This window comes from Saccoglossus kowalevskii, chromosome 11 (assembly GCF_978046115.1).
Source record: "Saccoglossus kowalevskii chromosome 11, keSacKowa6.1, whole genome shotgun sequence".
NCBI classification, from domain to species: domain Eukaryota; kingdom Metazoa; phylum Hemichordata; class Enteropneusta; family Harrimaniidae; genus Saccoglossus; species Saccoglossus kowalevskii.
The window spans coordinates 32,409,113-32,436,612 of NC_140651.1; the positions used below are offsets into that span (position 1 = coordinate 32,409,113).

The 27,500-nt window shown below is 39.2% G+C and overlaps 20 non-coding genes across 20 annotated transcripts; all 20 read right to left on the reverse strand.

Moving 5' to 3' along the window:
- Positions 1–52: 52 nt before the first annotated feature.
- TRNAQ-UUG (transfer RNA glutamine (anticodon UUG)) lies at positions 53–124 on the reverse strand. The gene has a single exon. It is a non-coding gene; the product is annotated as a tRNA-Gln (tRNA).
- A 1,044-nt stretch (positions 125–1,168) lies between these two features.
- Positions 1,169–1,240, reverse strand: TRNAQ-CUG (transfer RNA glutamine (anticodon CUG)). Its single transcript has one exon. It is a non-coding gene; the product is annotated as a tRNA-Gln (tRNA).
- A 1,041-nt stretch (positions 1,241–2,281) lies between these two features.
- On the reverse strand, positions 2,282–2,353 carry TRNAQ-UUG (transfer RNA glutamine (anticodon UUG)). Its single transcript has one exon. It is a non-coding gene; the product is annotated as a tRNA-Gln (tRNA).
- Positions 2,354–2,653: 300 nt separating this feature from the next.
- On the reverse strand, positions 2,654–2,725 carry TRNAQ-UUG (transfer RNA glutamine (anticodon UUG)). The gene has a single exon. It is a non-coding gene; the product is annotated as a tRNA-Gln (tRNA).
- Positions 2,726–3,397: 672 nt separating this feature from the next.
- On the reverse strand, positions 3,398–3,469 carry TRNAQ-UUG (transfer RNA glutamine (anticodon UUG)). Its single transcript has one exon. It is a non-coding gene; the product is annotated as a tRNA-Gln (tRNA).
- Positions 3,470–5,246: 1,777 nt separating this feature from the next.
- TRNAQ-CUG (transfer RNA glutamine (anticodon CUG)) lies at positions 5,247–5,318 on the reverse strand. The gene has a single exon. It is a non-coding gene; the product is annotated as a tRNA-Gln (tRNA).
- A 297-nt stretch (positions 5,319–5,615) lies between these two features.
- On the reverse strand, positions 5,616–5,687 carry TRNAQ-UUG (transfer RNA glutamine (anticodon UUG)). Its single transcript has one exon. It is a non-coding gene; the product is annotated as a tRNA-Gln (tRNA).
- Positions 5,688–7,844: 2,157 nt separating this feature from the next.
- On the reverse strand, positions 7,845–7,916 carry TRNAQ-CUG (transfer RNA glutamine (anticodon CUG)). The gene has a single exon. It is a non-coding gene; the product is annotated as a tRNA-Gln (tRNA).
- Positions 7,917–9,699: 1,783 nt separating this feature from the next.
- TRNAQ-UUG (transfer RNA glutamine (anticodon UUG)) lies at positions 9,700–9,771 on the reverse strand. Its single transcript has one exon. It is a non-coding gene; the product is annotated as a tRNA-Gln (tRNA).
- A 1,033-nt stretch (positions 9,772–10,804) lies between these two features.
- On the reverse strand, positions 10,805–10,876 carry TRNAQ-CUG (transfer RNA glutamine (anticodon CUG)). The gene has a single exon. It is a non-coding gene; the product is annotated as a tRNA-Gln (tRNA).
- Positions 10,877–11,173: 297 nt separating this feature from the next.
- On the reverse strand, positions 11,174–11,245 carry TRNAQ-UUG (transfer RNA glutamine (anticodon UUG)). Its single transcript has one exon. It is a non-coding gene; the product is annotated as a tRNA-Gln (tRNA).
- Positions 11,246–13,397: 2,152 nt separating this feature from the next.
- On the reverse strand, positions 13,398–13,469 carry TRNAQ-UUG (transfer RNA glutamine (anticodon UUG)). The gene has a single exon. It is a non-coding gene; the product is annotated as a tRNA-Gln (tRNA).
- A 1,412-nt stretch (positions 13,470–14,881) lies between these two features.
- On the reverse strand, positions 14,882–14,953 carry TRNAQ-UUG (transfer RNA glutamine (anticodon UUG)). The gene has a single exon. It is a non-coding gene; the product is annotated as a tRNA-Gln (tRNA).
- A 2,527-nt stretch (positions 14,954–17,480) lies between these two features.
- Positions 17,481–17,552, reverse strand: TRNAQ-UUG (transfer RNA glutamine (anticodon UUG)). Its single transcript has one exon. It is a non-coding gene; the product is annotated as a tRNA-Gln (tRNA).
- A 2,158-nt stretch (positions 17,553–19,710) lies between these two features.
- On the reverse strand, positions 19,711–19,782 carry TRNAQ-CUG (transfer RNA glutamine (anticodon CUG)). The gene has a single exon. It is a non-coding gene; the product is annotated as a tRNA-Gln (tRNA).
- Positions 19,783–20,451: 669 nt separating this feature from the next.
- On the reverse strand, positions 20,452–20,523 carry TRNAQ-CUG (transfer RNA glutamine (anticodon CUG)). The gene has a single exon. It is a non-coding gene; the product is annotated as a tRNA-Gln (tRNA).
- Positions 20,524–22,307: 1,784 nt separating this feature from the next.
- TRNAQ-CUG (transfer RNA glutamine (anticodon CUG)) lies at positions 22,308–22,379 on the reverse strand. Its single transcript has one exon. It is a non-coding gene; the product is annotated as a tRNA-Gln (tRNA).
- Positions 22,380–25,278: 2,899 nt separating this feature from the next.
- Positions 25,279–25,350, reverse strand: TRNAQ-CUG (transfer RNA glutamine (anticodon CUG)). The gene has a single exon. It is a non-coding gene; the product is annotated as a tRNA-Gln (tRNA).
- A 297-nt stretch (positions 25,351–25,647) lies between these two features.
- On the reverse strand, positions 25,648–25,719 carry TRNAQ-CUG (transfer RNA glutamine (anticodon CUG)). Its single transcript has one exon. It is a non-coding gene; the product is annotated as a tRNA-Gln (tRNA).
- A 1,416-nt stretch (positions 25,720–27,135) lies between these two features.
- TRNAQ-CUG (transfer RNA glutamine (anticodon CUG)) lies at positions 27,136–27,207 on the reverse strand. The gene has a single exon. It is a non-coding gene; the product is annotated as a tRNA-Gln (tRNA).
- Between the last annotated feature and the right edge of the window lie 293 nt (positions 27,208–27,500).

Sequence of the window (27,500 nt, forward strand, 5' to 3'; positions counted from 1 at the left end):
GTTTGTATATATCGATGTTTACTTCGGGGTTATATCATACCAAAATAAACGAAGGTACTACCGAGATTTGAACTCGGATCGCTGGATTCAAAGTCCAGAGTGCTCGCCATTACACCATAGGACCTGTATTACTTCCTTCCAATATACATTTCTATGGTGAAAACAAACATTACTCAGAAAGATTAAAATCCTCTCAACTGAGATGAACTATGCAATTCGAATACATGTGCGTCACTCAGACATTGACACCTTCTCACGCATTGATATCATGAATGGTATTATTGTTTTAGCAACTGCCATCAGATGATGATTTTAAGGAAGGATTTATTACAGATTGGCGTGAGGGCACGTCGCATTCCTCCTGCGCCGCAAGTTTGTATATATCGATGTTTATCTCGGCGATATATCATACCAAAATAAACGAAGATCCTACCGAGATTTGAACTCGGATCGCTGGATTTAAAAACCAGAGTACTAACCATTACACCATTGGGCATGTAATACTTCCTGCCAATATACATTTCTATGGTGAAAACAAACATTACTCAGAAAGATAAAAATCCTTTCAACTGAGATGACCGATGAATTTCGAATACCTGTGCGTCATTCAGACATTGACACCTTCTCACGCATTAATATCATGAATGGTATTATTGTTTTAGCAACTGCCATCACATGATGATTTTAAGGAAGGATTTATTACAGATTGGCGTGAGGGCACGTCGCATTCCTCCTGCGCCGCAAGTTTGTATATATCGATATTTATCTCGGCGATATATCATACCAAAATAAACGAAGGTCCTACAGAGATTTGAACTCGGATCGCTGGATTCAAAGTCCAGAGTGCTGACCATTACACCATAGGACTTGTAATACTTCCTTCCAATATAAATTTCTATGGTGAAAACAAACATTACTCAGAAAGATAAAAATCCTTTCAACTGAGATGACCGATGCAATTCGAATACCTGTGCATCATTCAGACATTGACACCTTCTCACGCATTGATATCATGAAAGGTATTATTGTTTTAGCAACTGCCATCAGATGATGATTTTAAGGAAAGATTTATTACAGATTGGCGTGAGGGAACGTCGCATTCCTCCTGCGCCGCAAGTTTGTATATATCGATATTTATCTCGGCGATATATCATACCAAAATAAACGAAGGTCCTACCGAGATTTGAACTCGGATCGCTGGATTCAGAGTCCAGAGTGCTAACCATTACACCATAGGACCTGTAATACTTTTCAATATACATTTCTATGGTGACAACAAACATTACTCAGAAAGATAAAAATCCTTTCAACTGAGATGAACGATGCAATTCGAATACATGTGCGTCACTCAGACATTGACACATTCTCACGCATTGATATCATGAATGGTATTATTGTTTTAGGAACTGCCATCAGATGATGATTTTAAGGCAGGATTTTTTACAGATTGGCGTGAGGGCACGTCGCATTCCTCCTGCGCCGCAAGTGTGTATATATCGATGTTTATCTCGGCGATATATCATACCAAAATAAACGAAGGTCCTACCGAGATTTGAACTCGGATCGCTGGATTTAAAGTCCAGAGTACTAACCATTACACCATAGGGCCTGTAAGACTTCCTGCCAATATACATTTCTATGGTGAAAACAAACATTACTCAGAAAGATTAAAATCCTCTCAACTGAGATGAACTATGCAATTCGAATACATGTGCGTCACTCAGACATTGACACCTTCTCACGCATTGATATCATGAATGGTATTATTGTTTTAGGAACTGCCATCAAATGATGATTTTAAGGAAGGATTTATTACAGATTGGCGTGAGGGCACGTCGCATTCCTCCTGCGCCGCAAGTTTGTATATATCGAAGTTCATCTCGGCGATATATCATACCAAAATAAACGAAGATCCTACCGAGATTTGAACTCGGATCGCTGGACTTAAAAACCAGAGTACTAACCATTACACCATAGGGCATGTAATACTTCCTGCCAATATACATTTCTATGGTGAAAACAAACATTAATCAGAAAGATAAAATTCCTTTCAACTGAGATGACCGATGAATTTCGAATACCTGTGCGTCATTCAGACATTGACACCTTCTCACGCATTATTATCATGAATGGTATTATTGTTTTAGCAACTGCCATCAGATGATGATTTTAAGGAAGGATTTATTACAGATTGGCGTGAGGGCACGTCGCATTCCTCCTGCGCCGCAAGTTTGTATATATCGATGTTTACCTCGGGGATATATCATACCAAAATAAACGAAGGTCCTACCGAGATTTGAACTCGGATCGCTGGATTCAAAGTCCAGAGTGCTGACCATTACACCATAGGACTTGTAATACTTCCTTCCAATATACATTTCTATGGTGAAAACAAACATTACTCAGAAAGATAAAAATCCTTTCAACTGAGATGACCGATGCAATTCGAATACCTGTGCATCATTCAGACATTGACACCTTCTCACGCATTGATATCATGAAAGGTATTATTGTTTTAGCAACTGCCATCAGATGATGATTTTAAGGAAGGATTTATTACAGATTGGCGTGAGGGCACGTCGCATTCCTCCTGCGCCGCAAGTTTGTATATATCGATGTTTACTTCGGGGTTATATCATACCAAAATAAACGAAGGTACTACCGAGATTTGAACTCGGATCGCTGGATTCAAAGTCCAGAGTGCTCGCCATTACACCATAGGACCTGTATTACTTCCTTCTAATATACATTTCTATGGTGAAAACAAACATTACTCAGAAAGATTAAAATCCTCTCAACTGAGATGAACTATGCAATTCGAATACATGTGCGTCACTCAGACATTGACACCTTCTCACGCATTGATATCATGAATGGTATTATTGTTTTAGGAACTGCCATCAGATGATGATTTTAAGGAAGGATTTATTACAGATTGGCGTGAGGGCACGTCGCATTCCTCCTGCGCCGCAAGTTTGTATATATCGATGTTTATCTCGGCGATATATCATACCAAAATAAACGAAGATCCTACCGAGATTTGAACTCGGATCGCTGGACTTAAAAACCAGAGTACTAACCATTACACCATAGGGCATGTAATACTTCCTGCCAATATACATTTCTATGGTGAAAACAAACATTAATCAGAAAGATAAAAATCCTTTCAACTGAGATGACCGATGAATTTCGAATACCTGTGCGTCATTCAGACATTGACACCTTCTCACGCATTATTATCATGAATGGTATTATTGTTTTAGCAACTGCCATCAGATGATGATTTTAAGGAAGGATTTATTACAGATTGGCGTGAGGGCACGTCGCATTCCTCCTGCGCCGCAAGTTTGTATATATCGATGTTTACCTCGGGGATATATCATACCAAAATAAACGCAGGTCCTACCGAGATTTGAACTCGGATCGCTGGATTCAAAGTCCAGAGTGCTCGCCATTACACCATAGGACCTGTATTACTTCCTTCCAATATACATTTCTATGGTGAAAACAAACATTACTCAGAAAGATTAAAATCCTCTCAACTGAGATGAACTATGCAATTCGAATACATGTGCGTCACTCAGACATTGACACCTTCTCACGCATTGATATCATGAATGGTATTATTGTTTTAGCAACTGCCATCAGATGATGATTTTAAGGAAGGATTTATTACAGATTGGCGTGAGGGCACGTCGCATTCCTCCTGCGCCGCAAGTTTGTATATATCGATGTTTATCTCGGCGATATATCATACCAAAATAAACGAAGATCCTACTGAGATTTGAACTCGGATCGCTGGATTTAAAAACCAGAGTACTAACCATTACACCATTGGGCATGTAATACTTCCTGCCAATATACATTTCTATGGTGAAAACAAACATTACTCAGAAAGATAAAAATCCTTTCAACTGAGATGACCGATGAATTTCGAATACCTGTGCGTCATTCAGACATTGACACCTTCTCACGCATTAATATCATGAATGGTATTATTGTTTTAGCAACTGCCATCACATGATGATTTTAAGGAAGGATTTATTACAGATTGGCGTGAGGGCACGTCGCATTCCTCCTGCGCCGCAAGTTTGTATATATCGATATTTATCTCGGCAATATATCATACCAAAATAAACGAAGGTCCTACAGAGATTTGAACTCGGATCGCTGGATTCAAAGTCCAGAGTGCTGACCATTACACCATAGGACTTGTAATACTTCCTTCCAATATACATTTCTATGGTGAAAACAAACATTACTCAGAAAGATAAAAATCCTTTCAACTGAGATGACCGATGCAATTCGAATACCTGTGCGTCACTCAGACATTGACACCTTCTCACGCATTAATATCATGAATGGTATTATTGTTTTAGCAACTGCCATCAGATGATGATTTTAAGGAAGGATTTATTACAGATTGGCGTGAGGGCACGTCGCATTCCTCCTGCGCCGCAAGTTTGTATATATCGATGTTTATCTCGGCGATATATCATACCAAAATAAACGAAAGTCCTACCGAGATTTGAACTCGGCTCGCTTGATTTAAAGTCCAGAGTACTAACCATTACATAGAAACGTATATTGGAAGGAAGTATTCGATGGTGAAAACAAACATTACTCAGAAAGATAAAAATCCTTTCAACTGAGATGACCGATGCAATTGGAATACCTGCGCGTCACTCAGACATTGACACCTTCTCACGCATTGATATCATGAATGGTATTATTGTTTTAGGAACTGCCATCAGATGATGATTTTAAGGAAGGATTTATTACAGATTGGCGTGAGGGCACGTCGCATTCCTCCTGCGCCGCAAGTTTGTATATATCGATGTTTATCTCGGCGATATATCATACCAAAATAAACGAAGATCCTACCGAGATTTGAACTCGGATCGCTGGATTTAAAGTCCAGAGTACTAACCATTACACCATAGGGCCTGTAATACTTCCTGCCAATATACATTTCTATGGTGAAAACAAACATTACTCAGAAAGATAAAAATCCTTTCAACTGAGATGACCGATGAATTTCGAATACCTGTGCGTCATTCAGACATTGACACCTTCTCACGCATTATTATCATGAATGGTATTATTGTTTTAGCATCTGCCATCAGATGATGATTTTAAGGAAGGATTTATTACAGATTGCGTGAGGGCACGTCGCATTCCTCCTGCGCCGCAAGTTTGTATATATCGATGTTTACCTCGGGGATATATCATACCAAAATAAACGAAGGTCCTACCGAGATTTGAACTCGGATCGCTGGATTCAGAGTCCAGAGTGCTAACCATTACACCATAGGACCTGTAATACTTTTCAATATACATTTCTATGGTGAAAACAAACATTACTCAGAAAGATAAAAATTCTTTCAACTGAGATGACCGATGCAATTCGAATACCTGTGCGTCACTCAGACATTGACACCTTCTCACGCATTGATATCATGAAAGGTATTATTGTTTTAGCAACTGCCATCAGATGATGATTTTAAGGAAGGATTTATTACAGATTGGCGTGAGGGCACGTCGCATTCCTCCTGCGCCGCAAGTTTGTATATATCGATGTTTACTTCGGGGTTATATCATACCAAAATAAACGAAGGTACTACCGAGATTTGAACTCGGATCGCTGGATTCAAAGTCCAGAGTGCTCACCATTACACCATAGGACCTATATTACTTCCTTCCAATATACATTTCTATGGTGAAAACAAACATTACTCAGAGAGATTAAAATCCTCTCAACTGAGATGAACTATGCAATTCGAATACATGTGCGTCACTCAGACATTGACACCTTCTCACGCATTGATATCATGAATGGTATTATTGTTTTAGCAACTGCCCTCAGATGATGATTTTTAGGAAGGATTTATTACAGATTGGCATGAGGGCACGTCGCATTCCTCCTGCGCCGCAAGTTTGTATATATCGATGTTTATCTCGGCGATATATCATACCAAAATAAACGAAGATCCTACCGAGATTTGAACTCGGATCGCTGGATTTAAAGTCCAGAGTACTAACCATTACACCATTGGGCCATTGGGCCTGTAATACTTCCTGCCAATATACATTTCTATGGTGAAAACAAACATTACTCAGAAAGTTAAAATCCTTTCAACTGAGATGACCGATGAATTTCGAATACCTGTGCGTCATTCAGACATTGACACCTTCTCACGCATTAATATCATGAATGGTATTACTGTTTTAGCAACTGCCATCAGATGATGATTTTAAGGAAGGATTTATTACAGATTGGCGAGAGGGCACGTCGCATTCCTCCTGCGCCGCAAGTTTGTATATATCGATGTTTATCTCGGCGATATATCATACCAAAATAAACGAAAGTCCTACCGAGATTTGAACTCGGATCGCTTGATTTAAAGTCCAGAGTACTAACCATTACATAGAAACGTATATTGGAAGGAAGTATTCGATGGTGAAAACAAACATTACTCAGAAAGATAAAAATCCTTTCAACTGAGATGACCGATGCAATTGGAATACCTGTGCGTCACTCAGACATTGACACCTTCTCACGCACTGATATCATGAATGGTATTATTGTTTTAGGAACTGCCATCAGATGATGATTTTAAGGAAGGATTTATTACAGATTGGCGTGAGGGCACGTCGCATTCCTCCTGCGCCGCAAGTTTGTATATATCGATGTTTATCTCGGCGATATATCATACCAAAATAAACGAAGATCCTACCGAGATTTGAACTCGGATCGCTGGATTTAAAAACAAGAGTACTAACCATTACACCATAGGGCATGTAATACTTCCTGCCAATATACATTTCTATGGTGAAAACAAACATTACTCAGAAAGATAAAAATCCTTTCAACTGAGATGACCGATGAATTTCGAATACCTGTGCGTCATTCAGACATTGACACCTTCTCACGCATTAATATCATGAATGGTATTATTGTTTTAGCAACTGCCATCACATGATGATTTTAAGGAAGGATTTATTACAGATTGGCGTGAGGGCACGTCGCATTCCTCCTGCGCCGCAAGTTTGTATATATCGATATTTATCTCGGCGATATATCATACCAAAATAAACGAAGGTCATACAGAGATTTGAACTCGGATCGCTGGATTCAAAGTCCAGAGTGCTGACCATTACACCATAGGACTTGTAATACTTCCTTCCAATATACATTTCTATGGTGAAAACAAACATTACTCAGAAAGATAATAATCCTTTCAACTGAGATGACCGTTGCATTTCGAATACCTGTGCGTCATTCAGACATTGACACCTTCTCACGCATTGATATCATGAATGGTATTATTGTTTTAGCAACTGCCCTCAGATGATGATTTTTAGGAAGGATTTATTACAGATTGGCTTGAGGGCACGTCGCATTCCTCCTGCGCCGCAAGTTTGTATATATCGATATTTATCTCGGCGATATATCATACCAAAATAAACGAAGGTCCTACAGAGATTTGAACACAGATCGCTGGATTCAAAGTCCAGAGTGCTGACCATTACACCATAGGACTTGTAATACTTCCTTCCAATATACATTTCTATGGTGAAAACAAACATTACTCAGAAAGATAAAAATCCTTTCAACTGAGATGACCGATGCAATTCGAATACCTGTGCGTCATTCAGACATTGACACCTTCTCACGCATTAATATCATGAATGGTATTATTGTTTTAGCAACTGCCATCAGGTGATGATTTTAAGGAAGGATTTATTACAGATTGGCGTGAGGGCACGTCGCATTCCTCCTGCGCCGCAAGTTTGTATATATCGATGTTTATCTCGGCGATATATCATACCAAAATAAACGAAGGTCCTACCGAGATTTGAACTCGGATCGCTGGATTCAGAGTCCAGAGTGCTAACCATTACACCATAGGAACTGTAATACTTTTCAATATACATTTCTATGGTGACAACAAACATTACTCAGAAAGATAAAAATCCTTTCAACTGAGATGACCGATGCAATTCGAATACCTGTGCATCATTCAGACATTGACACCTTCTCACGCATTGATATCATGAAAGGTATTATTGTTTTAGCAACTGCCATCAGATGATGATTTTAAGGAAGGATTTATTACAGATTGGCGTGAGGGCACGTCGCATTCCTCCTGCGCCTCAAGTTTGTATATATCGATATTTATCTCGGCGATATATCATACCAAAATAAACGAAGGTCCTACAGAGATTTGAACTCGGATCGCTGGATTCAAAGTCCAGAGTGCTGACCATTACACCATAGGACTTGTAGTACTTCCTTCCAATATACATTTCTATGGTGAAAACAAACATTACTCAGAAAGATAAAAATCCTTTCAACTGAGATGACCGATGCAATTCGAATACCTGTGCGTCACTCAGACATTGACACCTTCTCACGCATTGATATCATAAAAGGTATTATTGTTTTAGCAACTGCCATCAGATGATGATTTTTAGGAAGGATTTATTACAGATTGGCGTGAGGGCACGTCGCATTCCTCCTGCGCCGCAAGTTTGTATATATCGATGTTTATCTCGGCGATATATCATACCAAGATAAACGAAGATCCTACCGAGATTTGAACTCGGATCGCTGGATTTAAAGACCAGAGTACTAACCATTACACCATAGGGCCTGTAATACTTCCTGCCAATATACATTTCTATGGTGAAAACAAACATTACTCAGAAAGATAAAAATCCTTTCAACTGAGATGACCGATGAATTTCGAATACCTGTGCGTCATTCAGACATTGACACCTTCTCACGCATTGATATCATGAATAGTATGATTGTTTTAGGAACTGCCATCAGATGATGATTTTAAGGAACGATTTATTACAGATTGGCGTGAGGGCACGTCGCATTCCTCCTGCGCCGCAAGTTTGTATATATCGATGTATATCTCGGCGATATATCATACCAAAATAAACGAAGATCCTACCGAGATTTGAACTCGGATCGCTGGATTTAAAGACCAGAGTACTAACCATTACACCATAGGGCCTGTAATACTTCCTGCCAATATACATTTCTATGGTGAAAACAAATATTACTCAGAAAGGTAAAAATCCTTTCAACTGAGATGACAGATGACTTTCGAATACCTGTGCGTCATTCAGACATTGACACCTTCTCACGCATTAATATCATGAATGATATTATTGTTTTAGCAACTGCCATCAGATGATGATTTTAAGGAAGGATTTATTACAGATTGGCCGTGAGGGCACGTCGCATTCCTCCTGCGCCGCAAGTTTGTATATATCGATGTTTACTTCGGGGTTATATCATACCAAAATAAACGAAGGTACTACCGAGATTTGAACTCGGATCGCTGGATTTAAAGACCAGAGTACTAACCATTACACCATAGGGCCTGTAATACTTCTTAATATACATTTCTATGGTGAAAACAAACATTACTCAGAAAGATAAAAATTCTTTCAACTGAGATGACCGATGCAATTCGAATACCTGTGCGTCACTCAGACATTGACACCTTCTCACGCATTGATATCATGAAAGGTATTATTGTTTTAGCAACTTCCATCAGATGATGATTTTAAGGAAGGATTTATTACAGATTGGCGTGAGGGCACGTCGCATTCCTCCTGCGCCGCAAGTTTGCATATATCGATGTTTACTTCGGGGTTATATCATACCAAAATAAACGAAGGTACTACCGAGATTTGAACTCGGATCGCTGGATTCAAAGTCCAGAGTGCTCACCATTACACCATAGGACCTGTATTACTTCCTTCCAATATACATTTCTATGGTAAAAACAAACATTACTCAGAAAGATTAAAATCCTCTCAACTGAGATGAACTATGCAATTCGAATACATGTGCGTCACTCAGACATTGACACCTTCTCACGCATTGATATCATGAATGGTATTATTGTTTTAGCAACTGCCCTCAGATGATGATTTTTAGGAAGGATTTATTACAGATTGGCATGAGGGCACGTCGCATTCCTCCTGCGCCGCAAGTTTGTATATATCGATGTTTATCTCGGCGATATATCATACCAAAATAAACGAAGATCCTACCGAGATTTGAACTCGGATCGCTGGATTTAAAGTCCAGAGTACTAACCATTACACCATTGGGCCTGTAATACTTCCTGCCAATATACATTTCTATGGTGAAAACAAACATTACTCAGAAAGTTAAAATCCTTTCAACTGAGATGACCGATGAATTTCGAATACCTGTGCGTCATTCAGACATTGACACCTTCTCACGCATTAATATCATGAATGGTATTACTGTTTTAGCAACTGCCATCAGATGATGATTTTAAGGAAGGATTTATTACAGATTGGCGTGAGGGCACGTCGCATTCCTCCTGCGCCGCAAGTTTGTATATATCGATGTTTATCTCGGCGATATATCATACCAAAATAAACGAAAGTCCTACCGAGATTTGAACTCGGATCGCTTGATTTAAAGTCCAGAGTACTAACCATTACATAGAAACGTATATTGGAAGGAAGTATTCGATGGTGAAAACAAACATTACTCAGAAAGATAAAAATCCTTTCAACTGAGATGACCGATGCAATTGGAATACCTGTGCGTCACTCAGACATTGACACCTTCTCACGCATTGATATCATGAATGGTATTATTGTTTTAGGAACTGCCATCAGATGATGATTTTAAGGAAGGATTTATTACAGATTGGCGTGAGGGCACGTCGCATTCCTCCTGCGCCGCAAGTTTGTATATATCGATGTTTACCTCGGGGATATATCATACCAAAATAAACGAAGGTCCTACCGAGATTTGAACTCGGATCGCTGGATTCAGAGTCCAGAGTGCTAACCATTACACCATAGGACGTGTAATACTTTTCAATATACATTTCTATGGTGAAAACAAACATTACTCAGAAAGATAAAAATTCTTTCAACTGAGATGACCGATGCAATTCGAATACCTGTGCGTCACTCAGACATTGACACCTTCTCACGCATTGATATCATGAAAGGTATTATTGTTTTAGCAACTGCCATCAGATGATGATTTTAAGGAAGGATTTATTACAGATTGGCGTGAGGGCACGTCGCATTCCTCCTGCGCCGCAAGTTTGTATATATCGATGTTTACTTCGGGGTTATATCATACCAAAATAAACGAAGGTACTACCGAGATTTGAACTCGGATCGCTGGATTCAAAGTCCAGAGTGCTCACCATTACACCATAGGACCTGTATTACTTCCTTCCAATATACATTTCTATGGAGAAAACAAACATTACTCAGAAAGATTAAAATCCTCTCAACTGAGATGAACTATGCAATTCGAACACATGTGCGTCACTCAGACATTGACACCTTCTCACGCATTGATATCATGAATGGTATTATTGTTTTAGCAACTGCCCTCAGATGACGATTTTTAGGAAGGATTTATTACAGATTGGCGTGAGGGCACGTCGCATTCCTCCTGCGCCGCAAGTTTGTATATATCGATGTTTATCTCGGCGATATATCATACCAAAATAAACGAAGATCCTACCGAGATTTGAACTCGGATCGCTGGATTTAAAGTCCAGAGTACTAACCATTCCACCATTGGGCCTGTAATACTTCCTGCCAATATACATTTCTATGGTGAAAACAAACATTACTCAGAAAGTTAAAATCCTTTCAACTGAGATGACCGATGAATTTCGAATACCTGTGCGTCATTCAGACATTGACACCTTCTCACGCATTAATATCATGAATGGTATTACTGTTTTAGCAACTGCCATCAGATGATGATTTTAAGGAAGGATTTATTACAGATTGGCGTGAGGGCACGTCGCATTCCTCCTGCGTCGCAAGTTTGTATATATCGATATTTATCTCGGCGATATATCATACCAAAATAAACGAAGGTCCTACAGAGATTTGAACTCAGATCGCTGGATTCAAAGTCCAGAGTGCTGACCATTACACCATAGGACTTGTAATACTTCCTTCCAATATACATTTCTATGGTGAAAACAAACATTACTCAGAAAGATAAAATTCCTTTCAACTGAGATGACCGATGCAATTCGAATACCTGTGCGTCACTCAGACATTGACACCTTCTCACGCATTGATATCATGAATGGTATTACTGTTTCAGGAACTGCGATCAGATGATGATTTTAAGGGAGGATTTATTACAGATTGGCGTGAGGGCACGTCGCATTCCTCCTGTGCCGCAAGTTTGTATATATCGATGTTTATCTCGGCGATATATCATACCAAAATAAACGAAGATCCTACCGAGATTTGAACTCGGATCGCTGGATTTAAAGTCCAGAGTACTAACCATTACACCATAGGACCTGTAATACTTTTCAATATACATTTCTATGGTGAAAACAAACATTACTCAGAAAGTTAAAATCCTTTCAACTGAGATGACCGATGAATTTCGAATACCTGTGCGTCATTCAGACATTGACACCTTCTCACGCATTAATATCATGAATGGTATTACTGTTTTAGCAACTGCCATCAGATGATGATTTTAAGGAAGGATTTATTACAGATTGGCGTGAGGGCACGTCGCATTCCTCCTGCGTCGCAAGTTTGTATATATCGATATTTATCTCGGCGATATATCATACCAAAATAAACGAAGGTCCTACAGAGATTTGAACTCAGATCGCTGGATTCAAAGTCCAGAGTGCTGACCATTACACCATAGGACTTGTAATACTTCCTTCCAATATACATTTCTATGGTGAAAACAAACATTACTCAGAAAGATAAAATTCCTTTCAACTGAGATGACCGATGCAATTCGAATACCTGTGCGTCACTCAGACATTGACACCTTCTCACGCATTGATATCATGAATGGTATTACTGTTTCAGGAACTGCGATCAGATGATGATTTTAAGGAAGGATTTATTACAGATTGGCGTGAGGGCACGTCGCATTCCTCCTGCGCCGCAAGTTTGTATATATCGATGTTTATCTCGGCGATATATCATACCAAAATAAACGAAGATCCTACCGAGATTTGAACTCGGATCGCTGGATTTAAAGTCCAGAGTACTAACCATTACACCATAGGACCTGTAATACTTTTCAATATACATTTCTATGGTGAAAACAAACATTACTCAGAAAGATAAAAATTCTTTCAACTGAGATGACCGATGCAATTCGAATACCTGTGCGTCACTCAGACATTGACACCTTCTCACGCATTGATATCATGAAAGGTATTATTGTTTTAGCAACTGCCATCAGATGATGATTTTAAGGAAGGATTTATTACAGATTGGCGTGAGGGCACGTCGCATTCCTCCTGCGCCGCAAGTTTGTATATATCGATGTTTACTTCGGGGTTATATCATACCAAAATAAACGAAGGTACTACCGAGATTTGAACTCGGATCGCTGGATTCAAAGTCCAGAGTGCTCACCATTACACCATAGGACCTGTATTACTTCCTTCCAATATACATTTCTATGGAGAAAACAAACATTACTCAGAAAGATTAAAATCCTCTCAACTGAGATGAACTATGCAATTCGAACACATGTGCGTCACTCAGACATTGACACCTTCTCACGCATTGATATCATGAATGGTATTATTGTTTTAGCAACTGTCCTCAGATGACGATTTTTAGGAAGGATTTATTACAGATTGGCGTGAGGGCACGTCGCATTCCTCCTGCGCCGCAAGTTTGTATATATCGATGTTTATCTCGGCGATATATCATACCAAAATAAACGAAGATCCTACCGAGATTTGAACTCGGATCGCTGGATTTAAAGTCCAGAGTACTAACCATTCCACCATTGGGCCTGTAATACTTCCTGCCAATATACATTTCTATGGTGAAAACAAACATTACTCAGAAAGTTAAAATCCTTTCAACTGAGATGACCGATGAATTTCGAATACCTGTGCGTCATTCAGACATTGACACCTTCTCACGCATTAATATCATGAATGGTATTACTGTTTTAGCAACTGCCATCAGATGATGATTTTAAGGAAGGATTTATTACAGATTGGCGTGAGGGCACGTCGCATTCCTCCTGCGTCGCAAGTTTGTATATATCGATATTTATCTCGGCGATATATCATACCAAAATAAACGAAGGTCCTACAGAGATTTGAACTCAGATCGCTGGATTCAAAGTCCAGAGTGCTGACCATTACACCATAGGACTTGTAATACTTCCTTCCAATATACATTTCTATGGTGAAAACAAACATTACTCAGAAAGATAAAATTCCTTTCAACTGAGATGACCGATGCAATTCGAATACCTGTGCGTCACTCAGACATTGACACCTTCTCACGCATTGATATCATGAATGGTATTACTGTTTCAGGAACTGCGATCAGATGATGATTTTAAGGAAGGATTTATTACAGATTGGCGTGAGGGCACGTCGCATTCCTCCTGCGCCGCAAGTTTGTATATATCGATGTTTATCTCGGCGATATATCATACCAAAATAAACGAAGATCCTACCGAGATTTGAACTCGGATCGCTGGATTTAAAGTCCAGAGTACTAACCATTACACCATAGGACCTGTAATACTTTTCAATATACATTTCTATGGTGAAAACAAACATTACTCAGAAAGATAAAAATTCTTTCAACTGAGATGACCGATGCAATTCGAATACCTGTGCGTCACTCAGACATTGACACCTTCTCACGCATTGATATCATGAAAGGTATTATTGTTTTAGCAACTGCCATCAGATGATGATTTTAAGGAAGGATTTATTACAGATTGGCGTGAGGGCACGTCGCATTCCTCCTGCGCCGCAAGTTTGTATATATCGATGTTTACTTCGGGGTTATATCATACCAAAATAAACGAAGGTACTACCGAGATTTGAACTCGGATCGCTGGATTCAAAGTCCAGAGTGCTCACCATTACACCATAGGACCTGTATTACTTCCTTCCAATATACATTTCTATGGTGAAAACAAACATTACTCAGAAAGATTAAAATCCTCTCAACTGAGATGAACTATGCAATTCGAATACATGTGCGTCACTCAGACATTGACACCTTCTCACGCATTGATATCATGAATGGTATTATTGTTTTAGCAACTGCCCTCAGATGATGATTTTTAGGAAGGATTTATTACAGAATGGCGTGAGGGCACGTCGCATTCCTCCTGCGCCGCAAGTTTGTATATATCGATGTTTATCTCGGCGATATATCATACCAAAATAAACGAAGATCCTACCGAGATTTGAACTCGGATCGCTGGATTTAAAGTCCAGAGTACTAACCATTACACCATTGGGCCTGTAATACTTCCTGCCAATATACATTTCTATGGTGAAAACAAACATTACTCAGAAAGTTAAAATCCTTTCAACTGAGATGACCGATGAATTTCGAATACCTGTGCGTCATTCAGACATTGACACCTTCTCACGCATTAATATCATGAATGGTATTACTGTTTTAGCAACTGCCATCAGATGATGATTTTAAGGAAGGATTTATTACAGATTGGCGTGAGGGCACGTCGCATTCCTCCTGCGCCGCAAGTTTGTATATATCGATGTTTATCTCGGCGATATATCATACCAAAATAAACGAAAGTCCTACCGAGATTTGAACTCGGGTCGCTTGATTTAAAGTCCAGAGTGCTCACCATTACACCATAGGACCTGTATTACTTCCTTCCAATATACATTTCTATGGTGAAAACAAACATTACTCAGAAAGATTAAAATCCTCTCAACTGAGATGAACTATGCAATTCGAATACATGTGCGTCACTCAGACATTGACACCTTCTCACGCATTGATATCATGAATGGTATTATTGTTTTAGCAACTGCCCTCAGATGATGATTTTTAGGAAGGATTTATTACAGATTGGCGTGAGGGCACGTCGCATTCCTCCTGCGCCGCAAGTTTGTATATATCGATGTTTATCTCGGCGATATATCATACCAAAATAAACGAAGATCCTACCGAGATTTGAAGTCGGATCGCTGGATTTAATGTCCAGAGTACTAACCATTACACCATAGGGCCTGTAATACTTACTGCCAATATACATTTCTATGGTGAAAACAAACATTACTCAGAAAGTTAAAATCCTTTCAACTGAGATGACCGATGAATTTCGAATACCTGTGCGTCATTCAGACATTGACACCTTCTCACGCATTAATATCATGAATGGTATTACTGTTTTAGCAACTGCCATCAGATGATGATTTTAAGGAAGGATTTATTACAGATTGGCGTGAGGGCACGTCGCATTCCTCCTGCGCCGCAAGTTTGTATATATCGATGTTTATCTCGGCGATATATCATACCAAAATAAACGAAGGTCCTACAGAGATTTGAACTCGGATCGCTGGATTCAAAGTCCAGAGTGCTGACCATTACACCATAGGACTTGTAATACTTCCTTCCAATATACATTTCTATGGTGAAAACAAACATTACTCAGAAAGATAAAAATCCTTTCAACTGAGATGACCGTTGCATTTCGAATACCTGTGCGTCATTCAGACATTGACACCTTCTCACGCATTGATATCATGAATGGTATTATTGTTTTAGCAACTGCCCTCAGATGATGATTTTTAGGAAGGATTTATTACAGATTGGCGTGAGGGCACGTCGCATTCCTCCTGCGCCGCAAGTTTGTATATATCGATATTTATCTCGGCGATATATCATACCAAAATAAACGAAGGTCCTACAGAGATTTGAACTCAGATCGCTGGATTCGAGGTCCAGAGTGCTGACCATTACACCATAGGACTTGTAATACTTCCTTCCAATATACATTTCTATGGTGAAAACAAACATTACTCAGAAAGATAAAAATCCTTTCAACTGAGATGACCGATGCAATTCGAATACCTGTGCGTCATTCAGACATTGACACCTTCTCACGCATTAATATCATGAATGGTATTATTGTTTTAGCAACTGCCATCAGATGATGATTTTAAGGAAGGATTTATTACAGATTGGCGTGAGGGCACGTCGCATTCCTCCTGCGCCGCAAGTTTGTATATATCGATGTTTATCTCGGCGATATATCATACCAAAATAAACGAAGATCCTACCGAGATTTGAACTCGGATCGCTGGATTTAAAGTCCAGAGTACTAACCATTACACCATAGGACCTGTAATACTTTTCAATATACATTTCTATGGTGAAAACAAACATTACTCAGAAAGATAAAAATTCTTTCAACTGAGATGACCGATGCAATTCGAATACCTGTGCGTCACTCAGACATTGACACCTTCTCACGCATTGATATCATGAAAGGTATTATTGTTTTAGCAACTGCCATCAGATGATGATTTTAAGGAAGGATTTATTACAGATTGGCGTGAGGGCACGTCGCATTCCTCCTGCGCCGCAAGTTTGTATATATCGATGTTTACTTCGGGGTTATATCATACCAAAATAAACGAAGGTACTACCGAGATTTGAACTCGGATCGCTGGATTCAAAGTCCAGAGTGCTCACCATTACACCATAGGACCTGTATTACTTCCTTCCAATATACATTTCTATGGTGAAAACAAACATTACTCAGAAAGATTAAAATCCTCTCAACTGAGATGAACTATGCAATTCGAATACATGTGCGTCACTCAGACATTGACACCTTCTCACGCATTGATATCATGAATGGTATTATTGTTTTAGCAACTGCCCTCAGATGATGATTTTTAGGAAGGATTTATTACAGAATGGCGTGAGGGCACGTCGCATTCCTCCTGCGCCGCAAGTTTGTATATATCGATGTTTATCTCGGCGATATATCATACCAAAATAAACGAAGATCCTACCGAGATTTGAACTCGGATCGCTGGATTTAAAGTCCAGAGTACTAACCATTACACCATTGGGCCTGTAATACTTCCTGCCAATATACATTTCTATGGTGAAAACAAACATTACTCAGAAAGTTAAAATCCTTTCAACTGAGATGACCGATGAATTTCGAATACCTGTGCGTCATTCAGACATTGACACCTTCTCACGCATTAATATCATGAATGGTATTACTGTTTTAGCAACTGCCATCAGATGATGATTTTAAGGAAGGATTTATTACAGATTGGCGTGAGGGCACGTCGCATTCCTCCTGCGCCGCAAGTTTGTATATATCGATGTTTATCTCGGCGATATATCATACCAAAATAAACGAAAGTCCTACCGAGATTTGAACTCGGGTCGCTTGATTTAAAGTCCAGAGTGCTCACCATTACACCATAGGACCTGTATTACTTCCTTCCAATATACATTTCTATGGTGAAAACAAACATTACTCAGAAAGATTAAAATCCTCTCAACTGAGATGAACTATGCAATTCGAATACATGTGCGTCACTCAGACATTGACACCTTCTCACGCATTGATATCATGAATGGTATTATTGTTTTAGCAACTGCCCTCAGATGATGATTTTTAGGAAGGATTTATTACAGATTGGCGTGAGGGCACGTCGCATTCCTCCTGCGCCGCAAGTTTGTATATATCGATGTTTATCTCGGCGATATATCATACCAAAATAAACGAAGATCCTACCGAGATTTGAAGTCGGATCGCTGGATTTAATGTCCAGAGTACTAACCATTACACCATAGGGCCTGTAATACTTACTGCCAATATACATTTCTATGGTGAAAACAAACATTACTCAGAAAGTTAAAATCCTTTCAACTGAGATGACCGATGAATTTCGAATACCTGTGCGTCATTCAGACATTGACACCTTCTCACGCATTAATATCATGAATGGTATTACTGTTTTAGCAACTGCCATCAGATGATGATTTTAAGGAAGGATTTATTACAGATTGGCGTGAGGGCACGTCGCATTCCTCCTGCGCCGCAAGTTTGTATATATCGATGTTTATCTCGGCGATATATCATACCAAAATAAACGAAGGTCCTACAGAGATTTGAACTCGGATCGCTGGATTCAAAGTCCAGAGTGCTGACCATTACACCATAGGACTTGTAATACTTCCTTCCAATATACATTTCTATGGTGAAAACAAACATTACTCAGAAAGATAAAAATCCTTTCAACTGAGATGACCGTTGCATTTCGAATACCTGTGCGTCATTCAGACATTGACACCTTCTCACGCATTGATATCATGAATGGTATTATTGTTTTAGCAACTGCCCTCAGATGATGATTTTTAGGAAGGATTTATTACAGATTGGCGTGAGGGCACGTCGCATTCCTCCTGCGCCGCAAGTTTGTATATATCGATATTTATCTCGGCGATATATCATACCAAAATAAACGAAGGTCCTACAGAGATTTGAACTCAGATCGCTGGATTCGAGGTCCAGAGTGCTGACCATTACACCATAGGACTTGTAATACTTCCTTCCAATATACATTTCTATGGTGAAAACAAACATTACTCAGAAAGATAAAAATCCTTTCAACTGAGATGACCGATGCAATTCGAATACCTGTGCGTCATTCAGACATTGACACCTTCTCACGCATTAATATCATGAATGGTATTATTGTTTTAGCAACTGCCATCAGATGATGATTTTAAGGAAGGATTTATTACAGATTGGCGTGAGGGCACGTCGCATTCCTCCTGCGCCGCAAGTTTGTATATATCGATGTTTATCTCGGCGATATATCATACCAAAATAAACGAAGGTCCTACCGAGATTTGAACTCGGATCGCTGGATTCAGAGTCCAGAGTGCTAACCATTACACCATAGGACCTGTAATACTTTTCAATATACATTTCTATGGTGACAACAAACATTACTCAGAAAGATAAAAATCCTTTCAACTGAGATGAACGATGCAATTCGAATACATGTGCGTCACTCAGACATTGACACATTCTCACGCATTGATATCATGAATGGTATTATTGTTTTAGGAACTGCCATCAGATGATGATTTTAAGGCAGGATTTTTTACAGATTGGCGTGAGGGCACGTCGCATTCCTCCTGCGCCGCAAGTGTGTATATATCGATGTTTATCTCGGCGATATATCATACCAAAATAAACGAAGGTCCTACCGAGATTTGAACTCGGATCGCTGGATTTAAAGTCCAGAGTACTAACCATTACACCATAGGGCCTGTAAGACTTCCTGCCAATATACATTTCTATGGTGAAAACAAACATTACTCAGAAAGATAAAAATCCTTTCAAGTGAGATGACCGATGAATTTCGAATACCTGTGCGTCATTCAGACATTGACACCTTCTCACGCATTATTATCATGAATGGTATTATTGTTTTAGCAACTGCCATCAGATGATGATTTTAAGGAAGGATTTATTACAGATTGGCGTGAGGGCACGTCGCATTCCTCCTGCGCCGCAAGTTTGTATATATCGATGTTTACCTCGGGGATATATCATACCAAAATAAACGCAGGTCCTACCGAGATTTGAACTCGGATCGCTGGATTCAGAGTCCAGAGTGCTAACCATTACACCATAGGACCTGTAATACTTTTTAATATACATTTCTATGGTGAAATCAAACATTACTCAGAAAGATAAAAATTCTTTCAACTGAGATGACCGATGCAATTCGAATACCTGTGCGTCACTCAGATATTGACACCTTCTCACGCATTGATATCATGAAAGGTATTATTGTTTTAGCAACTGCCATCAGATGATGATTTTAAGGAAGGATTTATTACAGATTGGCGTGAGGGCACGTCGCATTCCTCCTGCGCCGCAAGTTTGTATATATCGATGTTTATCTCGGCGATATATCATACCAAAATAAACGAAGATCCTACCGAGATTTGAACTCGGATCGCTGGACTTAAAAACCAGAGTACTAACCATTACACCATAGGGCATGTAATACTTCCTGCCAATATACATTTCTATGGTGAAAACAAACATTAATCAGAAAGATAAAAATCCTTTCAACTGAGATGACCGATGAATTTCGAATACCTGTGCGTCATTCAGACATTGACACCTTCTCACGCATTATTATCATGAATGGTATTATTGTTTTAGCAACTGCCATCAGATGATGATTTTAAGGAAGGATTTATTACAGATTGGCGTGAGAGCACGTCGCATTCCTCCTGCGCCGCAAGTTTGTATATATCGATGTTTACTTCGGGGTTATATCATACCAAAATAAAAGAAGGTACTACCGAGATTTGAACTCGGATCGCTGGATTCAAAGTCCAGAGTGCTCGCCATTACACCATAGAAATGTATTACAACCTTCCAATATAAATTTCTATGGTGAAAACAAACATTACTCAGAAAGATTAAAATCCTCTCAACTGAGATGAACTATGCAATTCGAATACATGTGCGTCACTCAGACATTGACACCTTCTCACGCATTGATATCATGAATGGTATTATTGTTTTAGGAACTGCCATCAGATGATGATTTTAAGGAAGGATTTATTACAGATTGGCGTGAGGGCACGTCGCATTCCTCCTGCGCCGCAAGTTTGTATATATCGATGTTTATCTCGGCGATATATCATACCAAAATAAACGAAGATCCTACCGAGATTTGAACTCGGATCGCTGGATTTAAAAACCAGAGTACTAACCATTACACCATAGGGCATGTAATACTTCCTGCCAATATACATTTCTATGGTGAAAACAAACATTACTCAGAAAGATAAAAATCCTTTCAACTGAGATGACCGATGAATTTCGAATACCTGTGCGTCATTCAGACATTGACACCTTCTCACGCATTAATATCATGAATGGTATTATTGTTTTAGCAACTGCCATCACATGATGATTTTAAGGAAGGATTTATTACAGATTGGCGTGAGGGCACGTCGCATTCCTCCTGCGCCGCAAGTTTGTATATATCGATATTTATCTCGGCGATATATCATACCAAAATAAACGAAGGTCCTACAGAGATTTGAACTCGGATCGCTGGATTCAAAGACCAGAGTGCTGACCATTACACCATAGGACTTGTAATACTTCCTTCCAATATACATTTCTATGGTGAAAACAAACATTACTCAGAAAGATAATAATCCTTTCAACTGAGATGACCGTTGCATTTCGAATACCTGTGCGTCATTCAGACATTGACACCTTCTCACGCATTGATATCATGAATGGTATTATTGTTTTAGCAACTGCCCTCAGATGATGATTTTTAGGAAGGATTTATTACAGATTGGCGTGAGGGCACGTCGCATTCCTCCTGCGCCGCAAGTTTGTATATATCGATGTTTATCTCGGCGATATATCATACCAAAATAAACGAAGGTCCTACCGAGATTTGAACTCGGATCGCTGGATTCAGAGTCCAGAGTGCTAACCATTACACCATAGGACCTGTAATACTTTTCAATATACATTTCTATGGTGACAACAAACATTACTCAGAAAGATAAAAATCCTTTCAACTGAGATGACCGATGCAATTCGAATACCTGTGCATCATTCAGACATTGACACCTTCTCACGCATTGATATCATGAAAGGTATTATTGTTTTAGCAACTGCCATCAGATGATGATTTTAAGGAAGGATTTATTACAGATTGGCGTGAGGGCACGTCGCATTCCTCCTGCGCCTCAAGTTTGTATATATCGATATTTATCTCGGCGATATATCATACCAAAATAAACGAAGGTCCTACAGAGATTTGAACTCGGATCGCTGGATTCAAAGTCCAGAGTGCTGACCATTACACCATAGGACTTGTAGTACTTCCTTCCAATATACATTTCTATGGTGAAAACAAACATTACTCAGAAAGATAAAAATCCTTTCAACTGAGATGACCGATGCAATTCGAATACCTGTGCGTCACTCAGACATTGACACCTTCTCACGCATTGATATCATAAAAGGTATTATTGTTTTAGCAACTGCCATCAGATGATGATTTTTAGGAAGGATTTATTACAGATTGGCGTGAGGGCACGTCGCATTCCTCCTGCGCCGCAAGTTTGTATATATCGATGTTTATCTCGGCGATATATCATACCAAGATAAACGAAGATCCTACCGAGATTTGAACTCGGATCGCTGGATTTAAAGACCAGAGTACTAACCATTACACCATAGGGCCTGTAATACTTCCTGCCAATATACATTTCTATGGTGAAAACAAACATTACTCAGAAAGATAAAAATCCTTTCAACTGAGATGACCGATGAATTTCGAATACCTGTGCGTCATTCAGACATTGACACCTTCTCACGCATTGATATCATGAATGGTATGATTGTTTTAGGAACTGCCATCAGATGATGATTTTAAGGAACGATTTATTACAGATTGGCGTGAGGGCACGTCGCATTCCTCCTGCGCCGCAAGTTTGTATATATCGATGTATATCTCGGCGATATATCATACCAAAATAAACGAAGATCCTACCGAGATTTGAACTCGGATCGCTGGATTTAAAGACCAGAGTACTAACCATTACACCATAGGGCCTGTAATACTTCCTGCCAATATACATTTCTATGGTGAAAACAAATATTACTCAGAAAGATAAAAATCCTTTCAACTGAGATGACCGATGAATTTCGAATACCTGTGCGTCATTCAGACATTGACACCTTCTCACGCATTAATATCATGAATGATATTATTGTTTTAGCAACTGCCATCAGATGATGATTTTAAGGAAGGATTTATTACAGATTGGCCGTGAGGGCACGTCGCATTCCTCCTGCGCCGCAAGTTTGTATATATCGATGTTTACTTCGGGGTTATATCATACCAAAATAAACGAAGGTACTACCGAGATTTGAACTCGGATCGCTGGATTTAAAGACCAGAGTACTAACCATTACACCATAGGACCTGTAATCCTTCTTAATATACATTTCTATGGTGAAAACAAACATTACTCAGAAAGATAAAAATCCTTTCAACTGAGATGACCGATGCAATTCGAATACCTGTGCGTCACTCAGACATTGACACCTTCTCACGCATTGATATCATGAATGGTATTATTGTTTTAGGAACTGCCATCAGATGATGATTTTAAGGAACGATTTATTACAGATTGGCGTGAGGGCACGTCGCATTCCTCCTGCGCCGCAAGTTTGTATATATCGATGTATATCTCGGCGATATATCATACCAAAATAAACGAAGATCCTAACGAGATTTGAACTCGGATCGCTGGATTTAAAGACCAGAGTACTAACCATTACACCATAGGGCCTGTAATACTTCCTGTCAATATACATTTCTATGGTGAAAACAAATATTACTCAGAAAGATAAAAATCCTTTCAACTGAGATGACCGATGAATTTCGAATACCTGTGCGTCATTCAGACATTGACACCTTCTCACGCATTAATATCATGAATGGTATTATTGTTTTAGCAACTGCCATCAGATGATGATTTTAAGGAAGGATTTATTACAGATTGGCGTGAGGGCAAGTCGCATTCCTCCTGCGCCGCAAGTTTGTATATATCGATATTTATCTCGGCGATATATCATACCAAAATAAACGAAGGTCCTACAGAGATTTGAACTCGGATCGCTGGATTCAAAGTCCAGAATGCTGACCATTACACCATAGGACTTGTAATACTTCCTTCCAATATACATTTCTATGGTAAAAACAAACATTACTCAGAAAGATAAAAATCCTTTCAACTGAGATGACCGTTGCATTTCGAATACCTGTGCGTCATTCAGACATTGACACCTTCTCACGCATTGATATCATGAATGGTATTATTGTTTTAGCAACTGCCCTCAGATGATGATTTTTAGGAAGGATTTATTACAGATTGGCGTGAGGGCACGTCGCATTCCTCCTGCGCCGCAAGTTTGTATATATCGATATTTATCTCGGCGATATATCATACCAAAATAAACGAAGGTCCTACAGAAATTTGAACTCGGATCGCTGGATTCAAAGTCCAGAGTGCTGACCATTACACCATAGGACTTGTAATACTTCCTTCCAATATACATTTCTATGGTGAAAACAAACATTACTCAGAAAGATAGAAATCCTTTCAATTGAGATGACCGATGCAATTCGAATACCTGTGCGTCACTCAGACATTGACACCTTCTCACGCATTGATATCATGAATGGTATTACTGTTTTAGGAACTGCGATCAGATGATGATTTTAAGGAAGGATTTATTACAGATTGGCGTGAGGGCACGTCGCATTCCTCCTGCGCCGCAAGTTTGTATATATCGATGTTTATCTCGGCGATATATCAAACCAAAATAAACGAAGGTCCTACCGAGATTTGAACTCGGATCGCTGGATTCAGAGTCCAGAGTGCTAACCATTACACCATAGGACCTGTAATACTTTTCAATATACATTTCTATGGTGAAAACAAACATTACTCAGAAAGATACAAATCCTTTCAACTGAGATGACCGATGCAATTCGAATACCTGTGCGTCACTCAGACATTGACACCTTCTCACGCATTAATATCATGAATGGTATTATTGTTTTAGCAACTGCCATCAGATGATGATTTTAAGGAAGGATTTATTACAGATTGGCGTGAGGGCACGTCGCATTCCTCCTGCGCCGCAAGTTTGTATATATCGATGTTTACCTCGGGGATATATCATACCAAAATAAACGAAGGTACTACCGAGATTTGAACTCGGATCGCTGGATTCAGAGTCCAGAGTGCTAACCATTACACCGTAGGACCTGTAATACTTCCTTCCTTTATACATTTCTATGGTGAAAACAAACATTACTCAGAAAGATAAAAACCCTTTCAACTGAGATGACCGATGCATTTCGAATACATGTGCGTCACTCAGACATTGGCACCTTCTCACGCATTGATATCATGAATGGTATTATTGTTTTAGCAACTGCCCTCAGCTGATGATTTTAAGGAAGGATTTATTACAGATTGGCGTGAGGGCACGTCGCATTCCTCCTGCGCCGCAAGTTTGTATATATCGATGTATATCTCGGCGATATATCATACCAAAATAAACGAAGATCCTAACGAGATTTGAACTCGGATCGCTGGATTTAAAGACCAGAGTACTAACCATTACACCATAGGGCCTGTAATACTTCCTGTCAATATACATTTCTATGGTGAAAACAAATATTACTCAGAAAGATAAAAATCCTTTCAACTGAGATGACCGATGAATTTCGAATACCTGTGCGTCATTCAGACATTGACACCTTCTCACGCATTAATATCATGAATGGTATTATTGTTTTAGCAACTGCCATCAGATGATGATTTTAAGGAAGGATTTATTACAGATTGGCGTGAGGGCAAGTCGCATTCCTCCTGCGCCGCAAGTTTGTATATATCGATATTTATCTCGGCGATATATCATACCAAAATAAACGAATGTCCTACAGAGATTTGAACTCGGATCGCTGGATTCAAAGTCCAGAATGCTGACCATTACACCATAGGACTTGTAATACTTCCTTCCAATATACATTTCTATGGTAAAAACAAACATTACTCAGAAAGATAAAAATCCTTTCAACTGAGATGACCGTTGCATTTCGAATACCTGTGCGTCATTCAGACATTGACACCTTCTCACGCATTGATATCATGAATGGTATTATTGTTTTAGCAACTGCCCTCAGATGATGATTTTTAGGAAGGATTTATTACAGATTGGCGTGAGGGCACGTCGCATTCCTCCTGCGCCGCAAGTTTGTATATATCGATATTTATCTCGGCGATATATCATACCAAAATAAACGAAGGTCCTACAGAAATTTGAACTCGGATCGCTGGATTCAAAGTCCAGAGTGCTGACCATTACACCATAGGACTTGTAATACTTCCTTCCAATATACATTTCTATGGTGAAAACAAACATTACTCAGAAAGATAGAAATCCTTTCAATTGAGATGACCGATGCAATTCGAATACCTGTGCGTCACTCAGACATTGACACCTTCTCACGCATTGATATCATGAATGGTATTACTGTTTTAGGAACTGCGATCAGATGATGATTTTAAGGAAGGATTTATTACAGATTGGCGTGAGGGCACGTCGCATTCCTCCTGCGCCGCAAGTTTGTATATATCGATGTTTATCTCGGCGATATATCAAACCAAAATAAACGAAGGTCCTACCGAGATTTGAACTCGGATCGCTGGATTCAGAGTCCAGAGTGCTAACCATTACACCATAGGACCTGTAATACTTTTCAATATACATTTCTATGGTGAAAACAAACATTACTCAGAAAGATACAAATCCTTTCAACTGAGATGACCGATGCAATTCGAATACCTGTGCGTCACTCAGACATTGACACCTTCTCACGCATTAATATCATGAATGGTATTATTGTTTTAGCAACTGCCATCAGATGATGATTTTAAGGAAGGATTTATTACAGATTGGCGTGAGGGCACGTCGCATTCCTCCTGCGCCGCAATTTTGTATATATCGATGTTTATCTCGGCGATATATCATACCAAAATAA